The sequence below is a fragment of the Alexandromys fortis genome, unplaced genomic scaffold (assembly GCF_014885135.2).
Source record: "Alexandromys fortis isolate MF-2015 unplaced genomic scaffold, M_Fortis_MF-2015_v1.1 scaffold_57, whole genome shotgun sequence".
Lineage (NCBI taxonomy): Eukaryota > Metazoa > Chordata > Mammalia > Rodentia > Cricetidae > Alexandromys > Alexandromys fortis.
In genome coordinates, this window is record NW_026067941.1 from 5,244,527 (window position 1) to 5,246,754 (window position 2,228).

Consider the following 2,228-nt stretch of genomic DNA (forward strand, 5'->3'; position numbering starts at 1 on the left):
TCTCTGGACATAGCATGGCTGCTGCACTCAAACTCACAGCAGCTGGGGTTATCCACACATGGTGGAATTAAGCCAGGCACAACTCTGACACAGGTAGGGTAGAGAATCTCTGAGGAGCTAGTAGCCATTGGTAGTTCCTGGGAAAAAAAGCTTCAGTCTTCTTTAAAGGATGTGGCAGCTCAAAGGATTCCATATATATTTGGAAAATATATATATACATACATATGCATAATATATATAGGAAATATATACAAACACATACGTGTGTGTGTGTGTGAGTGTGTGTATGTGTGCAAGCAAATACTTCGGACTAAATTTAGGGAAATATGCCCAAAGCTTGTACACCACAAACACCCAAAATTTATAAGAACAGTTTTAGCACAGTTAAAGAAAAAAGAGAGTTCCCATGCTTCAAAACAAAGATTTCAGATTGCAAAACTGTAAAATCTTTCCATACTTAGATTCAAGACAATCAAAACAAAATTTGAATGTGCTCTCTGTGTGGGTAGATGTGTTATGTGCGTATTTGTGTTTGTGTGCAGGTGTGCATAGCGGGTGGAAGCCAGCCGTCAACCCCAGCTGCTGCTCCTCAACAGTAACCCACCATCGTTAAGGGGATCTTTCACTGGGACTTGGGGCTTTCCAGTTCAATGAGACGCTTGGCCAATGAACACAGAGATTCTCCTACTCCTTCCTCAGCACTTGGGTGACTAGTGCTTGCCACAGTAGCATGAGTAATAAAAAACCTATAGACAAGCTGGGTGGTGGTGGCGCACGCCTTTAATCCCAGCACTCGGGAGGCAGAGGCAGGCGGATCTCTGTGAGTTCGAGACCAGCCTGGTCTACAAGAGCTAGTTCCAGGACAGGCTCCAAAACCACAGAGAAACCCTGTCTCGAAAAACCAAAAAAAAAGAAAAAAAAACCTATAGACAGATATTGGGGTTCAAGCTGAAGATCAGAAAAGCAAAGCAGCCAAGTCACTAGAGAGCTCTTACCTCTATGAAATCATCAGACTGAAGAGAGAGCGAGTTCCTGTCTCATCCTGCTTTATATTCCTCTCTAGTGCTGGGCTTAAAGGCATGCACCACCACTGCCCATCATCTACGGCTAACTAGTGAGTCTGCTAGGACTAAAGGTGTGAGCCACCACTGCCTGGCCTGTATTACTGACTACTGTGACTAGCTTTGCACTCTGATCATCAGGCAAACTTTATTCATTAAAACACAAATAAAATATCAACACGAATAAAATATCACTATATGCCACCATGACTAGCTTTCATGTGAGTGTAGAAACTGCTCATTTCTTTATCTTTGTGTGGCAACCAATTCTCCAACTGAGCTATCTTCTTGGGCCCCCAGCGTATATTTTAATAGAAAGTGATAACCTAATACCAAAATGTGTGTGGAAGGACAAAGAATAGAGAATAGACAAAATTTATTTAAACTGAAACAAGATTTAAAGATTCACAATGAGGGCTATAGAGATGGCTCAGTGGTTAAGAGCACCGACAGCTTTTCAGGAGAACCTGGGTTCAATCCCCAGCACCCACATGGCAGCTCACAACTGTCTGTTAACAATAATTACAAGGGATCTGGCATCCTCACACATACGTGCAGACAAAACACCAATGCAGCACAAATAGAAATAAATATTAAAAAAACATTCACACGTCGGGCGATGGTGGCACACGCCTTTAATCCCAGCACTCGGGAGGCAGAGGCAGGAGGATTTCTGTGAGTTCGAGACCAGCCTGGTCTACAGAGCTAGTTCCAGGACAGGCTCCAAAGCTACAGAGAAACCCTGTCTCGAAAAACCAAAAAAAGACGCACGGCGGCGGCGGGCGGAACCATCCCACTAAAATCAGGAACAAGACAAGGATGTCCACTCTCTCCATACCTCTTCAATATAGTGCTTGAAGTTCTAGCAATAGCAATAAGACAACATAAGGAGATCAAGGGGATTCGTATTGGAAAGGAAGAAGTTAAGCTTTCGTTATTTGCAGATGATATGATAGTGTACATAAGCGACCCAAAAACTCTACCAAAGAACTCCTACAGCTGATAAACACCTTTAGTAGCATGGCTGGATACAAGATCAACTCCAAAACATCAGTTGCCTTCCTATACAATAAGGATAAGGAAACAGAGAGGGAAATCACAGAAGCATCACCTTTCACGATAGCCACAAAGAGCATAAAATATCTTGGGGTAACCCTGACCAAGGAA